Source organism: Schistocerca nitens, chromosome 8 (genome assembly GCF_023898315.1).
Source record: "Schistocerca nitens isolate TAMUIC-IGC-003100 chromosome 8, iqSchNite1.1, whole genome shotgun sequence".
Taxonomy (NCBI): Eukaryota; Metazoa; Arthropoda; class Insecta; order Orthoptera; family Acrididae; genus Schistocerca; species Schistocerca nitens.
In genome coordinates, this window is record NC_064621.1 from 621,230,276 (window position 1) to 621,248,758 (window position 18,483).

Below are 18,483 nucleotides of genomic sequence, written 5' to 3' on the forward strand. Positions count from 1 at the left end.
GTGTTCCCTCGAACAGACGCGATGCTCCGTGGACAGAAGGCCATGTTCATGGTCAGGACTTTACATCCTCATCGCAGACTCAGAGAAGAACTTGCAAGATGCAAGAATTCTGTAACAGCTTCTTTCACTTTCTGCCTTCCCCTTGTAACGACACAGTTACGGCAAGAAATTAACACATCTTTAAAGTCATTCACTTGCGAAATGTAAAAATAGTTCATGTGGTGGGCTGACAAGGCAGCCAGTCCACAGAGACGGGTAGCCGAAAGGGCACACGTACACACACGCCGACTGGCGCGAAGTCTGGAACAGGATACGTGATGAATGTGATAAAGAAAAGAACGTAGCTACTAGAACACTTAACTTTTATATCGTCCTTTGGTATACAGCATTCTTGATGATACAAGTGAGACTATCTTGAGATACATGCAATGGTACAAATGGCACCTTGCTAGGTCGTAGCCATTAACTTAGCTGAAGGCTATTCTAACTGTCTCTCGGCAAATGAGAGAAAGGCTTCGTCAGTGTAGTCGCTAGCAACGTCGTCGTACAACTGGGGCGAGTGCTAGTACGTCTCTCGAGACCTGCCTTGTGGTGGCGCTCGGTCTGCGATCCTGACAGTGGCGACACGCGGGTCCGACATGTACTAATGGACCGCGGCCGATTTAAAAAAAATGGTTCAAATGGCTCTGAGCACTATGGGACTCAACTGCTGAGGTCATTAGTCCCCTAGAACTTAGAACTAGTTAAACCTAACTAACCTAAGGACATCACAAACATCCATGCCCGAGGCAGGATTCGAACCTGCGACCGTAGCGGTCTTGCGGTTCCAGACTGCAGCGCCTTTAACCGCACGGCCACTTCGGCCGGCTGGCCGATTTAAGCTACCACCTAGCAAGTGTGGTGTCTGGCGGTGACACCACAGTTCAAATGGCTCTGAGCACTATGGGACTTAACATCTGAGGTCATCAGTCCCCTAGAACTCAGAACTACTTAAACCTAACTAACCTAAGGACATCACACACATCCATGCCCGAGGCAGGATTCGAACTTGCGACCGTAGCAGACGCGCGGTTCCTGGCTGAAGCGCCTAGAACCGATTGGCCACCGAAGCCGGCGTGAAATGTAAAAGCACAGCATATTTATTATTTGTGAGTTTATTAATTTAAGTTCATAATTCGATCTGGGATGTTTCAAAGTACTCGTATGCGCCGCTGATCTGTAACCATAATCGTTAACGCCATCCCTTAGTATCGTCAGAAACTGTTTACATAAATATTGTCATATCTGTCTGAAAACGATAGTATTTACAGATGTATTATTATACCAGATGGCAATTATAGGAGCCGAGAGGCATGAAAGGCAAGCAGTGGTAGAGAAGGTAGTGAGACAGGGTTGTAGCCTATCCCCAGTGTTATTCAATCTGTATATTCAGCAAGCAGTACAGGAAACAAAAGAAAAATCTGGAATAGGAATTAAAGTAAAGCGAGAAGGGAAAAAAAACTTTGAGGTTTACCGAAGTTGTAATTGTCTCTGGGACAGCAAAGGACTTGGAAGAGCAGTTAAACAGAATGGATAATGTCTTGAAAGGAGAATATAAGATCAACATCACCAAAGGCAAAACGAAGATAATGGAATGTAGTCGAATTAAATCAGGTGATTCTGACGAAATTAGGTATGAAATGAGACACTTAAAAAGTAGTAGATGAGTTTTCTATATGAGCAGCAAAATGACGATTCCAGAATGAGATTTTCACTCTGCAGCGGAGTGTGCGCTGATATCAAACATCCTGGCAGATTAAAACTGTGTGCCCGACCGAGACTCGAACTCGGGACCTTTACCATTCGCGGGCAAGTGCTCTACCAACTGAGCTACCGAAGCACGACTCACGCCCGGTACCCACAGCTTTACTTCTGCCAGTACCTCGTCTCCTACCTTCCAACTTTACGGAAGCTCTCCTGCGTACCTTGCAGAACTAGCACTCCTGAAAGAAAGGATATTGCGGAGACATGGCTTAGCCACAGCTTGGGGGATATTTCCAGAATGAGATTTTCACTCTGCAGCGGAGTGTGCGCTGATATGAAACTTCCTGGCAGATTAAAACTGTGTGCCCGACCGAGACGAACTCGGGACCTTTGCCTTTCGCGGGCAAGTGCTCTACCAACTGAGCTACCGAAGCACGACTCACGCCCGGTACCCACAGCTTTACTTCTGCCAGTACCTCGTCTCCTACCTTCCAAACTTTACAGACGCTCTCCTGCGTACCTTGCAGAACTAGCACTCCTGAAAGAAAGGATATTGGGGAGACATGGCTTAGCCACATCCTGGGGGATGTTTCCAGAATGAGATTTTCACTCTGCAGCGGAGTGTGCGCTGATATGGAACTTCCTGGCTGATTAAAACTGTGTGCCCGACCGAGACTCGAACTCGGGACCTTTGCCTTTTGCGGGCAAGTGCTCTACCAACTGAGCTACCGAAGCACGACTCACGCCCGGTACCCACAACTTTACTTCTGACAGTACCTCGTCTCCTACCTTCCAACTTTACAGAAGCTCTCCTGCGTACCATGCAGAACTAGCACTCCTGAAAGAAAGGATATTGCGGAGACATGGCTTAGCCACAGACTGGGGGATGTTTCCAGAGTGAGATTTTCACTCTGCAGCGAAGTGTGCGCTGATATGAAACTTCCTGGCAGATTAAAACTGTGTGCCCGACCGTGACTCGAACTCGGGAGCTTTGCCTTTCGCGGGCAAGGGCTCTACCAACTGAGCTACCGAAGCACGACTCACGCCCGGTACCCACAGCTTTACTTCTGCCAGTACCTCGTCTCCTACCTTCCAAACTTTACAGACGCTCTCCTGCGTACCTTGCAGAACTAGCACTCCTGAAAGAAAGAATATTGGGGAGACATGGCTTAGCCACAGCCTGGGGGATGTTTCCAGAATGAGATTTTCACTCTGCAGCGGAGTGTGCGCTGATATGAAACTTCCTGGCAGATTAAAACTGTGTGCCCGTCCGTGACTCGAACTCGGGAGCTTTGCCTTTCGCGGGCAAGTGCTCTACCAACTGAGCTACCGAAGCACGACTCACGCCCGGTACCCACAGCTTTACTTCTGCCAGTACCTCGTCTCCTACCTTCCAAACTTTACAGACGCTCTCCTGCGTACCTTGCAGAACTAGCACTCCTGAAAGAAAGAATATTGGGGAGACATGGCTTAGCCACAGCCTGGGGGATGTTTCCAGAATGAGATTTTCACTCTGCAGCGAAGTGTGCGCTGATATGAAACTTCCTGGCAGATTAAAACTGTGTGCCCGACCGTGACTCGAACTCGGGACCTTTGCCTTTCGCGGGCAAGTGCTCTACCAACTGAGCTACCGAAGCACGACTCACGCCCGGTACCCACAGCTTTACTTCTGCCAGTACCTCGTCTCCTACCTTCCAAACTTTACAGACGCTCTCCTGCGTACCTTGCAGAACTAGCACTCCTGAAAGAAAGAATATTGGGGAGACATGGCTTAGCCACAGCCTGGGGGATGTTTCCAGAATGAGATTTTCACTCTGCAGCGGAGTGTGCGCTGATATGAAACTTCCTGGCAGATTAAAACTGTGTGCCCGACCGAGACGAACTCGGGACCTTTGCCTTTCGCGGGCAAGTGCTCTACCAACTGAGCTACCGAAGCACGACTCACGCCCGGTACCCACAGCTTTACTTCTGCCAGTACCTCGTCTCCTACCTTCCAAACTTTACAGAAGCTCTCCTGCGTACCTTGCAGAACTAGCACTCCTGAAAGAAAGGATATTGCGGAGACATGGCTTAGCCACAGACTGGGGGATGTTTCCAGAATGAGATTTTCACTCTGCAGCGGAGTGTGCGCTGATATGAAACTTCCTGGCAGATTAAAACTGTGTGCCCGACCGAGACGAACTCGGGACCTTTGCCTTTCGCGGGCAAGTGCTCTACCAACTGAGCTACCGAAGCACGACTCACGCCCGGTACCCACAGCTTTACTTCTGCCAGTACCTCGTCTCCTACCTTCCAAACTTTACAGACGCTCTCCTGCGTACCTTGCAGAACTAGCACTCCTGAAAGAACGAATATTGGGGAGACATGGCTTAGCCACAGCCTGGGGGATGTTTCCAGAATGAGATTTTCACTCTGCAGCGGAGTGTGCGCTGATATGAAACTTCCTGGCAGATTAAAACTGTGTGCCCGACCGAGACTCGAACTCGGGACCTTTGCCTTTTGCGGGCAAGTGCTCTACCAACTGAGCTACCGAAGCACGACTCACGCCCGGTACCCCCAGGCTGTGGCTAAGCCATGTCTCCGCAATATCCTTTCTTTCAGGAGTGCTAGTTCTGCAAGGTACGTAGGAGAGCTTCTGTAATGTTTGGAAGGTAGGAGACGAGGTACTGGCAGAAGTAAAGCTGTGGGTACCGGGCGTGAGTCGTGCTTCGGTAGCTCAGTTGGTAGAGCACTTGCCTGCGAAAGGCAAAGGTCCCGAGTTCGAGTCTCGGTCGGGCACACAGTTTTAATCTGCCAGGAAGTTTCACATCAGCGCACACTCCGCTGCAGAGTGAAAATCTCATTCTGGAAACATCCCTCAGGCTGTGGCTAAGCCATGTCTCCGCAATATCCTTTCTTTCAGGATTGCTAGTTCTGCAAGGTACGCAGGAGAGCTTCTGTAAAGTTTGGAAGGTAGGAGACGAGGTACTGGCAGAAGTAAAGCTGTGGGTACCGGGCGTGAGTCGTGCTTCGGTAGCTCAGTTGGTAGAGCCCTTGCCCGCGAAAGGCAAAGGTCCCGAGTTCGTCTCGGTCGGGCACACAGTTTTAATCTGCCAGGAAGTTTCATAAGTGATGATGTTCAAAGAAGAGAGGATATAAAGTGTAGGTTTCATTAGCAATATAAGCGTTTCTGAAGAAGAGAAATTTGCTAACACAAGTACAGATGTAAGTGTTAGGAAGTCTTTTCTGAAAGTATTTGTATGGAGTGAAGCTATGTATGGAAGTGAAACGTGGATGATAAACAGTTTATACAAAAAGAGAATGCAAGCTTTTGAAATTTGGTGCTACAGAAGACTGCTGAAGATTAGATGCGTAGATCACGTAACGAATGAGGAGGTACTGAACAGAATTGCGAAAAAAAGAAATTTGTGGCACAACCAAACTAGAAGGGATTGGTTGGTAGGACACATTCTGAAAAATCAAGGGTTCACCAGTTTAGTACCGGAGGGAAGCGTATGGGGTAGAAATCGTAGAGAACAAGAGATGAATATATTAAGCAGATTCAGAAGGATGTATTGTGCAGTACTTATTCAGAGATGAAGAAGCTTGCACAGGATAGAGTGGCACGGAGAGTTGCTTCAAAACAGTCTTTTGGGTTAAGATGACAACAACAACAACATTATTTGTGTAATCAATTATTTCAAAGGTACTGAGAAGTAGAATGTGTGTTAAAAGGAACAAAGGAAGTAAAACGTTTGTTGTCCTTCTACGAGAAACTGCACGTAACATGGCAGTAAAAGGAACGAGAAAGAATACGGAAATTATTTATATGCCACTGAGCCTCGACACTACAGCAACAATCCAGATAAGTGATATTTGTGAAGTGCAGTTCTGCACTAATGTTTTGTGTTCAGATTATGAAACTAAATAACTAAAGACCCAGTAGCGAACTGACACCTTCTTTTGTAACTATTTTTACAACCTTTCATTAGAACTTATTTTGGCACTCAAGTACAAAGTTTCATTATGAGCGTGCTGTCTATTCCACTGCAGTAAATGGTTCAGTCTAGTAACTTCACTGCATTATCTGTTTGAATAGTTATGTTGATCAGTCCATGAACAGTATTTTAGCCTGCACGTACGATAGTGTGAATGATGACTGTAGTGGGCGGTTATAATTAAAGTGCAGCTACTCACAGAGGTCCAGAGTTAGTTGTAATTATCGTATGACAGAGAAACTTGGTACATATTCTAATGCGTTAATGCGGTAGCGATTAATGCTCAAAAAATTAGTACAGTTTCGGTCACTGTGTTTAAATTTGGCGCTATGAAAGTAAGGAAAACGTACGTAAATGTATCCATAAGTAACGCTTTAGGAAGGGGACGTGGGCAGAAAAGGTCAAACAAGCCATAATGCTGATTTTATTATTAACCATCAGTTCCACTACTTTTTCGATATGAGTACCAGAGACGTCGACAAATGCTGTACAGTGCCAGATTTGCACCAGGTGGCCAAAATTGAAACTATTTTGTACAGCATAAATCGGTTTCCAAATTAACCCATTAGCATATGTACCAACTTCCGATGCCATATGATAATTACAGCCCACACTGCACTTCCATGAGCAGCTGCATTTTAATTATAACCACAGATACTTATTACGTTAGTAAATTAATACGTGATTCAGGGATGCAACAAAACCCGTCGTAAGCTGCTAGACGTCGATCTTCCGCAGTTGTCAGAGCTGCTTTGCTTTATTTTAATTACAAGTTGTTAGTAAGTGAATCCAGAAGTGGAATATTACTCGCACGCTTACTGAAATTTCGTTATAAAACAGCGTTGGGTGGTCCGATGCTTTCATCGACATATTTTCAATAATTTAACACCTTTTGTAGTAATCCCGACCAGCGCATTATTCCCTCTTTCTCTAACCCTCAATCGTCCCCCTCCCCCCCCCCCTCTCTCTCCCCCTCTCCGCGTCACCCTCCCTCCCTCTTTTCCTCTCTTCAGCCTCTCTCTCTCTCTCTCTCTCTCTCTCACACACACACACATAGAGGCACACGCACACAGCCGCGCACGCGGTATACTAAACAACAACAGCGATGCGACATTCTCCCAGAGTGGCGGCAACAGCTGCCACATAAATTAAGCCTTTGTTACGCGGCTTGGCGGGAATAAATCAACCGCGCTTGTTGCTTCTCTTACAGGAAAGCGTCCACCGGGAGGGAAGGAAAGGGTGGAGACGTAGGCAGCTGCAGAAGGAGGTCCGTGAAAGACGGCTTGCAGTTCCCACAAAAGCTTCAAGATGGAGAACGGCTGACGCTCAGCTCTGCGTTTTCACATGTGGTGAATTTAATAGCTGACACAACCTTAAGAAAAAAAAAAAATATTTCTTGCTGCAGGTATGATCTTTTTTCAATAGAGGAAGAAACAATTTACACATTACAAATAGTGGCAAACCGGTATATCTAACAACTAATTGCTATGTAACCCAACAGCTATTAACATTAGGAGGTAGAAAAATTTCCGCTGCCAGTTGTCACACGACCGGTTTCGAGCTTGTGCCCATCCTCAGGTGTTTATACGTTCATGTACACGTTTACATTGCTGGAGATCACTATATAAATCCAAAGAAAAATATTTTGTGGTGATTAAATAGATATAAGTGCAACAAGTTTAGGTGGCAAGGCAGCATTTGTCGAAAATATATCTGTAGTTACATAAAGATGAAGCATCATTATTATAATTACACTGTGGGGACAGTTTTTCCACATTTATTATCATTTTAACGTCACGTTTCAGTTTTATAAACTTTAGCTCCATATTTCACTATTGAAACGTGCACTCGTGATGTATACTGTGTTTACATCAAACATGCAGGTTATGTTCAAAGAACTTAGACGTAGGAGGTGTAAAGATGTTGTTAATACAGGAACATGTAGGTTATGATTAAAGAACTTAGCCATAGGAAGTGCAAGGATGTTGCACACTTGGAAACTTAAAAAGCTATTATGAACTGCGAAGTTTATTGATCCACGTTATGAAATTTTTGATCGACATTTCTGTCAGAGAACTTAGATCTAGGAGTTACAGTGATGTCATATGCATGAAATTAATAAAAGCTATTACAAATTAAAAAATGAGAGAACTGTTTGTGCCCCACTGTTAATTGCCAAGCAGATTGTTCAAAATGAGAGGTACATGAGATTTTGAATTTCGGAGGAAAATTTGAGCCTTTCAGACATTCACGCTGCCGGACGAAACGAGTAAAGCACACACGTGAAGAGGAGGGAACGAAATTAAAACTCGCAGGGTGATGTTACTGTAGTGATTACAAAATCGAGTCAAACTGACATAAAAAACTTGGCAGAAGAAGCCCAGTGATTAGGCCTACTATGACGTTGTACTCCCTCGGGCCTGGCTGAGTGCACCGATTCGACTCAGAGAGGTGGCATAAAACGGTTGTATCTTCTCCTATGGCAAGCTAGCCAACAGGTGTTGTTACTGGTCCTTGACATCCTAGATACTGAACTGGGCTGGAGCTGAGGTCCGAGTAGCTCCCTCAAAATGAACCAGTTCTGTGCACAGACCTGAGGAAGGCAACTTGCAATAGGGGCCGAAACGTCGGACAATTTTATATATTAAAATTACCAAATAAGCAGCAACCAGTCGCAAAATCATGTTTTATTTATTCACTTTTGCAAATCGATTTCAACTGATTGACAGCCATCATCGGTGCTATCAACGAATATGTGCCCTGAGTAGTAATACTGTCTTAAGCAGAGGTCAAACATAAACATGATTTTGCGACTGGTTGCTGCTTATTTGGTAATTATACGGTTTACGGTGGCTGCACGACTTGGGAACCACATGGAGCCCTCGATTCACAGTTTCATATATTGACAATGCGGTCAATCGCCCGGAAGATTTTATTGACCGATTATTTGGTATGTCCGTGCCCTTCACAGTGATCGCCAGCACCACTCTTCACCCTACTGGACCTCGTAACAAAACTGAACACAAACAAAACCAGAGCAATGCAGTAGCCGTTCCATGCGTCACAGCTCTAACTATACTACTACATATAAACAAGTCGTTGTTTGAGATTGTTATCAAAAGCTTTATTCAAATTTTTACATGATTCTTTAATCAACATTTGAAGGACACAGGCTACATACTTTTTATTGCGTAAAACATATAAATGTGTATGAAACATATAAATGGGAAACGTTGTTTTCAAGAATCTCAGAAAGCTTTTCGTTCTTGACCGTTTTACTTAATATTTTTAAGCAGTGCTCTAATAAACATTCGGAAGGACATGGACTGTATATTTTTTGTATGTAACACATAAATATATATTTAATATAGAATGGAGAAATGTCCTTCCCAAAAATCTAGAAAATTTTTACATTGTTCTCTAATGACTGTTCTGGCGGACATACGCTATACATATTTTTAACATATATAAAATAGAAGATGATAATTAATAAAATCGACAAACTGCAAGAATGTATTCTTGACTGTAAATGGAGGTAAAAAGGTCCTATGAACATATATCCGAAAATGGACTGTGTGCCTGCAACGACAACTCGTGCCGGATCGCGGTACAGATCCGCATCGCATCACTGTCGCAATATATGTTCTAAGTGGGTTCCATGGGATTGCAAGTGACTGTGATAGTGGCATGAAGCATACTCTTAATCATACTTTGGCTTACATCATGTTGGCGGGCGACTTGCCTGGAGCTTGTGCCAGGATTCGTCTCAATATCCTGTAGAATCGGGTTTTCCAAATCTGGTGTTGAAATGGTTCAAATTGCTCTGAGCACTATGGGACTTAACTTCTGAGGTCATCAGTCCCATAGAACTTAGAACTGCTTAAACCTAACTAACCTAAGGACATCACACACATCCATGCCCGAGGCAGGATTCTAACCTGCGACCGTACCGGTCGCGCGGTTCCAGACTGTAGCGCCTAGAACCGCTCGGCCACGCCGGCCGGCTCAAATCTGGTGTACGTACACTCCGCCGCCTCCCTGCATGTTTGTCTGTCTGAAAGGACGCATGATCACATAGATGCTCAAAATAAGAATTGAACTATTGCGTGATGTGTTTGCTGTCTGTGAGTGTACTTTTTTTATTATAGCCGTGCTGCCTCTCGACCGTTTTCATCTGCTTGGCCGTATGCAAACACTATCTCGACTTGTTTCCGACATGCGTACCAGACCATACTGCTGCTTACAGTACCCTGCGCCAATCACACAGCCTGCAACACACAAGGAACACACAACACTTAGTCTGAGGAACTTTCATTCGTCAGCGCCATCTACCGTGGCAACGATGCATTTCCCCACACATGTCCATAGGACCTGTTTTCCTCCATTTACAGTTACGAATTTGTACCTACAGTTTGTCTGTTTTATTAATATTCGCCCGGAATAAATGTACGAGGGCGGTTCAGAAAGTAACCTCCGATTGGTCACAGTGCGGGTTGTGGGGGGAGTAGCGACGCCATCTGTGCGTTCACGCACTCAACAGGTCAGTCGGCATCAAGCCGTGGTCGAGTGAACGTCGTACCTGCGCTAGTTTAGTTTTTGTGGCAGTTTGAAATGTGTGCTGCAATAGAAAACCCCGCCAAATGTGAAGTGCGTGCTGTCATAAGGTTTTTTACAGCCAAAGGATATTCTGCAGCAGCTATTCATCGTGAGCTTTGTGCCGTGTACGGACCAAGAGTTATGAGTGAAGGCGTTGTCCGTGAATGGGTACGTTTATTTAAAAGTGGACGAGAAAACGTACATGATGAAGAGAGAAGTGGTAGACCATCATTGGTGACTGACGAACTCGTTCAGACAGTTGATGCAAAAGTTCGTGAAAATCGACGTTTCTCAATGTCGGAGTTGTCTACTGGTTTTCCACAGATTTCTAAGACTCTCTTGTACGAGATAGTGACAGCAAGATTGGGTTACCGTAAGTTCTGTGCACGATGGGTGCCCAAAATTTTTACCGACCACCACAAAACTCAAAGAATGGCCTCTGCATTAGACTTTCTGTCACGTTATGAGGACGAAGGAGAACCATTGTTAATTAGAATCGTGACCGGTGACGAAACCTGGATTAAGTACGTGAACCCTGAGACAAAAGAACAATCAAAGATGTGGGCACATTCAAATTCGCCTACCAAACCAAGAAAAGCCTCGCAAGATTTTTCTGCCAGAAAACTGATGGCAACGGTGTTTTGGGATGCCAAAGGGGTGTTGTTGGTTGAATTCATGGCACGTGGTACGACCATTAATCAAGACGTGTACTGTGAAACAATAAAAAAGTTACGACGGGCTATACAGAACAAACGCCGTGGTATGCTGACTTCCGGTATCGTTTTTTTGCACGATAACGCCCGTCCTCACTCTGCTCGCAGAACAACGGCCCTTCTTGAGTCCTTCAAGTGGGACGTTATCAACCATCCACCTTACAGCCCAGACCTGGCGTCAAGTGATTATCACCTCTTCATGCATTTGAAGAAATGGCTCGGGTCACAGCGGTTTGATGACGACGAAGAGCTCAAAGATGCGGTCACAGGCTGGCTCCAGGCACAAGCGGGTGATTTTTATGCAGAAGGAATTTCAAAGCTTGTGAAGAGATACGATAAGTGCCTCAATCGCTATGGAGACTATGTAGAAAAATAGTGCAAAGATGTAGTTGTAAGATGTATATATTAAAATATTTTTATTTAACTTGGTGTATTTTTTTAAATCAACAGGAGGTTACTTTCTGAACGGCCCTCGTATATGGCCAGCACGCCAGCTTACCCGTCGCCGATTCTGGGTTCTGATCATACAGCTGACCACCTCCAGCTCTTTACCCTAGTGACAACCAACTACGGACATCTCGTCCCCTGCACTATTCGCTCCAACGCTCTGCCGGTTACTATTTGCTGACGACTTCCCCTCTTTGTGGAGCTGGATTCCGCGACCAAATACATTGTGGTGACTGGTGGTCGGGGGGGGGGGGGGGGGGGGGGAGCGGCGTTCCCACGTGCTTATCTGTGTGACGCTACTAACGACGTAAAGAGTAAAGATGCTGCTTTAAGACATCGAAACCGGCCGTTAATAAAACATCACTTAACAGCTCTTTGGGTTTTTATTCAAGTTCAGTTTACTACGTGAGAAAGAAAATGCTTTGCTGTGCTCTGCTGTGAATGTGTGCAATTTTGTTTCCTTACATTCAGTTTTAGCAATGATATTACGACATTTAAACTATTTAAACCATTGCCGGCCTCTGTGACCGAGCGGTTCTAGGCGCTTCAGTCCAGAACCGCACTGCTGCTACGGTCGCAGGTTCGAATCCTGCCTCGGTCATGGATGTGTGTGATGTCCTTACGTTAGTTAGGTTTAAGTAGTTCTAAGTCTATGGGACTTATGACCTCAGATGTTAAGCCCCATAGTTCTTAGAGCCATCTGAACCATTTTTAAACCATTGGGCACACTGTTACTCCTAGACGTATTCTTTCTCACTACATACACCTCAAAACAAAAATTGTATACACAGCTACGTGCTGTTTTATTTTATTCTTCGCAGTCGCTTCTCGCGGAAAATATATTTACGGAATTTTGGGCCACCCCGCACACTGTAAGCAGTAATGGCCCTATCAGATGGTTATGTTACAGATTTTCGTTGCATGTGACTTACGTGAAATGTCGGTTTGGAGTGTTTGTTTTCATAACATTCGTCCAACAGATGTGAATACATTCCCACTGCACTCTCACTGTTGCACACGTAAATTTTTCTTACTGAACACTTTAGATTTGTCACTAAATAGACTTCTAACATGCACCACATGTTTGGATACATCCAAAGAGTTTACAAACGTATGAGTATCAAATATGCTATGATATATAGCAACATTTGAAGATGTCCTATGTTTGGATAACTTTAGCCTATGCAATATTCCAGAGTATCATGGTATCGGTTATCTCTATAAAAAAAAGGTAATGTTAGAGGAAGATAATTCATTATAGTATGAATAGTAAAATTTCGGAAGTCGCACGCATTATTCCACTGTCGGTTGCAAATGTTTCCCAGGAAAGTGAGTGAAGAGTTTGGAGACTATATATTACGGCAAAGTACGTTGTTTAAGTTAAGGGGCGTGCCTAGAACGATTTTTCGGTTTAAAACTCGCTATTGTTGAATTTATCAAGGACAGAGGAGTGCAGAATCGGAAATTAGAACATCCGTACAGGGTTCCAGATCTCGGATTTTAACAGGACTTGACGGCCCGCTGCTCACAGTAAGACATTGCAAAGTGAGAAACAACTTGTTTGTGATTTGATAGTGATGCGCTTGATAAAAAGAAAAAAAAATCGCATTGTAGAAGACACACATTCTGGCAGACACAGTCCATTTCCGTAAGCTTACTACCGTTACTGAAAATGCGGGTTTTGACGAATTCATTATGTCCTTGACAGAATTACAAGAATAGTTTCCTAAGAGTTTGAGGGCACTGTCAGCCTTACGTGCGTTTTCGAGCTGCCTTCGAGACCGTTTGCCATTTCAGTTGAAAGCACCCCTAGGCATGAGCAGACGTAACTTATGCAAAGTAAATCCCATTTTAGTGACAAATTCTTTTACGTTAAAATTATCTAGGACGTCTAACTTGCTTTCGTTAGGTACAGTTTACACGTCTCCATAATGAAGTTACTGAAGTCCTACAACATTTCGATCGACTTATTTATGTGAAAGACTTTCTTTTGGGTTATGGTACTAAATAAATCACGAGTTTGTTTGCGTGGCCATACTACGCAGCAAAGATAGAAGGTGACGAGTTGAGAGGAAACGCAGATGCCAACGACAAACACGAAGAACTATAAGTAACCCCTATTTACGTAAAAAACGAGAAGTTAACTGTTTTATAATCTACGAATAATACATATCAAAACAAATGTGTATCATATCATTATAGGTCCTATTGATGATGGCTTAAAGTGAAAAAAGGCGAAACGCGCCTGGGAGAATAAAATACAGCGCAGGAAGAGAAGGTGTTTTTTATTTACAAATAAATAAATACGTCACGATTATGTGCCTAGTTGAGTGCGAAAATCTGTGAAATTGTCTCTATCTGTCCGTATGTCGGCAGTTTGTATGAGATGAAAGTTATATTATACCTTCATCGCGACAAAAATAACTAAATAATACAGAAAATTTGTTTCATTTTTGACCTGTGTTGTTGAGAAATGTGAACCATAAAAACAAGAACTGCACTGCCACTTAAATGCGATTCATTTGCAGTTTATCCCCTCTATCTCATCCGAGCTCTCAGGAAACATGTCGCGGCAGTGAGGGGAATGTGCAGCGAGGCTGTACGGTATGGCAGTTCTGCCAAGGCACGGCCCACAAATCGAAATCTTAGCCGCCCGTGGTTTACAAGTATACATGACTAGTGTTGACATTAATGAAGACATCAGACTTTAGTCATAATCAAGCCACCACACATAAAAATTTGTATTCTTATTTTTTAACAGGCTACCTATTTTAAACAGAAATTCGTCCATTGAATAGAATGAATTGTCTAGGAGAAATGATTTCAGGTTAGATTTAAATAAATCTCACCCGGATATGGGTGCTACTGCGGAAGTGAAACACCCAGGGTGAACCAAATACTAACTTAGGCCTAAACCCACAAGTGTCTGTTCTTATACCCAGCGGCTAGCGGTCAGCGCCTGTTCACCAAGTTGATGGGACTGCTACAAATATGTCTTGATCTCAACAATCAAGACTGGTAGCAGTTACTTCTGTAAAATATCTGGGAGTTTGCGTACGGAACGATCTGAACTGGAATGATCATATAAAATTAATTGTTGGTAAGGTGGGTGCCAGGTTGAGATTCATTGGGAGAGTCCTTAGAAAATGTAGTCCATCCACAAAGGAAGTGGCTTACAAAACACTCATTCGAGTATTGCTCATCATTGTGGGATCCGTACCAGGTCGGGTTGACAGAGGAGGTAGAGAAGATCCAAAGAAGAGCGGCGCGTTTCGTCACAGGGTAATTTTGTAAGCGTGATAGTGTTACGGAGATGTTTAGCAAACGCAAGTGGCAGACTCTGCAAGAGAGGCGCTCTACATCGCGGTGTAACTTGCTGTCCAGGTTTCGAGAGGGTGCGTTTCTGGATGAGGTATCGAATATATTGCTTCCCCTTACTTATACCTCCCGAGGAGATCACGAATGTAAAATTAGAGAGATTCGAGCGCGCACAGAGGCTTTCCGGCAGTCGTTCTTCCCGCGAACCATACGCAACTGGAACAGGAAAGGGAGGTAATGACAGTGGCACGTTAAGTGCCCTCTGCCACACACTGCTGGGTGGCTTTCGGAGTGTAAATGTAGATGTAGAACATTTGTGTTCTCCAACAGATACCCACAAGAAAAAATCATGATGAAACAACAGGAGAGATATCCACTACCCCAGGCCCCAGTAAGTATACTAGACTTTCCTGGTCATCGGATTCTGGGGTATCAGGAACATCAGGAGAAGGAGAAGAGTCGGAGCTTCTCGAAACCTGTTCGCAAACGCTACACTGGCGCACTCAACACAAATACGCTGGTTAAGAAAGGCAAACTCAAACAGCTTACGAACGTTCGCAATAGAAGAGACGCGTCCCACAGACGAAAACTACTGCAACACAGAAAAATACAGGATATACATAGGAAAACCTGTTGCCAGAAGAGAAACGATGACAATGTTTGGCACAAAATTTGCGGTTCACAGGTGGGTCATAGCAAACATCCTAGATTTCAGTTGAATATCAGAAAGAATCTCTACAATAACGTTCGACTCGGGAGACAAAAGATACACAACCATGAATCTACCCACACCGACAAATGATCACAACAGAAAGAAACGACAAGAAGCAGAAGACTTTTGGGAAGACATGGAAGAAAAAAATCAAATATAATACCAGGAAGAAGTCAAATTGCGTTAGGAGACTTCAATGCACAACCAGGCAAGGAGAAGAAGTACATGCAAATCACAGGTCCACACACAGCACACAAACGTACAAACAAGAATGGGGAACATCTCATAATTTATTCTCAAGATCGTATCTTAAAATTACATCAACGCAATTTCAAAAGCCAAAACGAAAACTCACGACATATAAAACGCCCAAAATCATATGGGGAGAATTTCAAATAGAGAATGTGAGAACACGCAAAGAATTCTTGCTACATATAAAAATTAGACCAGTCCTAAAAAACAGAAACAAAACATGGAAAAAAAATTATGAGGTCGGACCCATAATACTTGAACATAAACAAAGACAAAATTATTGAAGTAGTTAAACAAAGTTCAATTGGGCAGACCACGCAAAGACAAGGCAGAACGCAATGTGTTGGGGCCATCTTCCTAGGAAACGGAAGCGTAGATGGTGAAACGCATCTTGTGTTGAAGACATTGAACGTAGAATCCAGGCCTGGTAGAACTTCAGCAGTAACAGAACAAAAGAGATATGGCAAGGCTTCATCAAAGTCCTGAAACAGTCCTCGAAAGACGTTAGACAAAAACAGTCTAAATGGAATTGAGTAAGCCTCCAAGAGAAATAAACACGAGGAACTTCCACGGGAGTTTCAGGGAGAATATAAAGAGCTACCAGCCTCCAAATATGTGCTTCAAAAGAACAGACGAATCTCCTGAAACAAATACTAAAGAAAACTGAAAAATTCTTAAAAATTATTTTGAAAAACTCCGCAATTGCGAGAAGTGTAAAGAAAACGTACACTTCACGAAAACAGTACCAAAACCAGATTCAAAACTACTTTCAATAACAGAGGTAGAAGAGGTTATGAAAAACTTAAAAACCAACAAAAAATGGTTCAAATGGCTCTGAGCACTATGGGACTTAATATCTGAGGTCATCAGTCCTCTAGAACTTAGAACTAGTTAAACCTAACTAACCTAAGGACATCACACACATCCATGCCCGAGGCAGGATTCGAACCTGCGACCGTAGCAGTCGCGCGGTTCCGGACTGAAGCGCCTAGAACCGCTCGGCCACCGCGGCCGGCTAAAAACCAACAGGACCACAGGAGAAGGTGGCATCATCTCCGAGATATGTAATCTCAGAGACCAGGCCATCACAAAGAAAATCCATGAAATTCTTACATGAATATGAAATACAGAGAAAATTCCATAGCAATGGAAATCTGAGTTGACTCACCCACTCCACAAAAAGGGCAACAACACGGACAGTAATAACTGCCGAGGTATCTCATTATTACCGGTCGCCTAAAAAATTATCTGCATGACATTTCTCAACACTCCAGAACCACAAGCGCATACAAAGATAGTTAAATAACAAAGAGGCTTCAGAAAAGGAAGCCCCTATACTCAACAGATTTTCAACCTCAGAACGCTCCTTAAGGTTAGACAGATGAACAACACTGTAGTCACATTCGTGGACTTTAAGATGGCCTACGGCTCCATTCCCTCTGGCAAATTAAAAGAATATGGAATAGACAGAAAAACTATGACACTCACACAAAGGAAACTTAGAGATACCACAACCAAAACAATATTTATGGGAGAAATCAGAGACCTATTCGACCCATAAGACAAGGGGATGGTCTTTCGCCGCTTATCTAACAGTGGGAAGAAAAAGTGAAACGAATTCAGTTAGCCGGCAGCTGGTGGCCGAGCGGTTCTAGGCGCTTCAGTCTGGAACCGCGCGACCGCTACGGTCGCAGGTTCGAATACTGCCTCGGGCATGGATGTGTGTGATGTCCTTAGGTTAGTTAGGTTTAAGTAGTTCTAAGCTCTGGGGGACTGATGACCTGAGATATTAAGTACCATAGTGCTCAGAGTCATTTGAATTCAGTTACGAAGAACATGTGCAAACAAGACGATCAGAAAATGCCTGGCATTTACTGATAACCTGGAAATACTCAGCAACAATAGACAAGAAGCACAAGAAGCACTGGAATATTTACACAAAAAATTATTATATGAGAAAACAACACATGGAAAGCAAGAACAAAAGACATCCAAGCAACGTATGTAAAATACGGGAAGGTTAACAGTGTGGAATAATTCGGATATCTTGGGGAGTACAGATAAATAGGAGGATCAAACTAGGCCTCCAGTATGCGAAGAACAGAAAAGCTCCAGAAAGCGTACAAACTGGATTCATTAATATAAAAGAAATATGTCTAACCAGGATAAACTCAGCACAGTTGTACTACCAGAAGCGCTCTGTGCATCAGAAACGACCAAAATCGGAGCGTCAGGCATCAAAGAGACAGAAAAAAATATAACATAAAATCCTCAGAAAAATTTTTGGAGCAGTACAAAGAGATAGTATATGTATGAAGAGACCAACCATAGAATTATATGAACACACAAACAGGATCACAGATATGACCAGAAAACGCCGACTTACATTATATGGACATATACAGAGAATGAACAGCAACGGACTCACGAAGAGGGTTTTTGATATAGTTAAAAGTTTAGCAAAAAAAAAAAAAAAATCAAGAAATAGAAGAAGACCTAAAACAAGCAAGGCTCAATGTTGAAATGATGTATGAATGAGGCATATTCAGAAACAAAATTGTGAACAAGAAATTTGAAGTAAAAGAAAGGAAGAAAACAGGCAAAATATGGACACAGTAAAGGAAACAGGAGCACAGCCGAAGAATGAATAAATGATAATTAATTGAAACCCTCAGCTGCCGACAGGTGTTGTTGATATACCTCGATGGGGACAGCTGAAAACGTG

The 18,483-nt window shown here is 43.5% G+C and overlaps 2 non-coding genes across 2 annotated transcripts; both read right to left on the reverse strand.

Moving 5' to 3' along the window:
- Positions 1-2,404: 2,404 nt before the first annotated feature.
- Positions 2,405-2,479, reverse strand: Trnal-caa (transfer RNA leucine (anticodon CAA)). Its single transcript has one exon. It is a non-coding gene; the product is annotated as a tRNA-Leu (tRNA).
- Positions 2,480-4,205: 1,726 nt separating this feature from the next.
- On the reverse strand, positions 4,206-4,280 carry Trnal-caa (transfer RNA leucine (anticodon CAA)). Its single transcript has one exon. It is a non-coding gene; the product is annotated as a tRNA-Leu (tRNA).
- Between the last annotated feature and the right edge of the window lie 14,203 nt (positions 4,281-18,483).